Below are 720 nucleotides of genomic sequence, written 5' to 3'. Positions count from 1 at the left end.
ATTCATTTAACATTACTAAGAATTGATTAGAATTGTAGTTGTAATCCTCCCATCATACATATAATATGCAGTAATAATCAAATATCTGATACTAAAATAACTTACTAATAAATTCTAATACTGAACACAGAATAGTTCTATCTCTACTAACAATAAAAAACAAAACCACTTAGTTTATCTTGGAAAATTTAAATTCTGGCCATTATTTTACAAGTTAGGAATCTGAGTAATCCAACTTTGAGATGACTTTCTCATTGTAGAAGTTTGCTTTGTTGACGTACGTTTGTTTTGGGATTCCCTCTTTTTCAAACCATCCCTGCATATGACGCATTTTGGAGATGGGACCTTGAAATTGCCCTCATACTGTGCCCTGGTCAGTATTCTGGACCCAGCCTCCAAATTCCAGCTTTTGCCCCTCAGCCTGAGTATATTTGCGGAAAACACCCCGTGTGCCTTCCCCCCAGTTTCAAAACCCACTGATATGAGGGTGTCCCCTTGTCCCATGCTCATGCTCAAACCCTCCTCGTCCTCCTCTCACATGGCGGGAACTACCCAGGCGACCACCGTGCCAACGGTTCCCCCAGCCGAGTAACCGATGCGCCCGGAAGCCTAGACAATTCTTGAAAAAAATTTTAATATCCTCCCCCTCCCTTGCCCCACCCTCAATCCCCCTTTGGCATAAGCAAGATATACCTTATTATGCTAGAATTATTTACAGCC

The 720-nt window shown here is 41.5% G+C and overlaps 1 pseudogene; it reads right to left on the bottom strand.

Moving 5' to 3' along the window:
• Window positions 1-202: 202 nt before the first annotated feature.
• On the bottom strand, window positions 203-510 carry LOC132499291 (acylphosphatase-1-like; annotated as a pseudogene).
• Window positions 511-720: the final 210 nt, after the last annotated feature.

The sequence above is a fragment of the Mesoplodon densirostris genome, chromosome 11 (assembly GCF_025265405.1).
Source record: "Mesoplodon densirostris isolate mMesDen1 chromosome 11, mMesDen1 primary haplotype, whole genome shotgun sequence".
NCBI lineage: Eukaryota > Metazoa > Chordata > Mammalia > Artiodactyla > Ziphiidae > Mesoplodon > Mesoplodon densirostris.
This window is presented reverse-complemented; position numbering and strand designations above follow the sequence as displayed.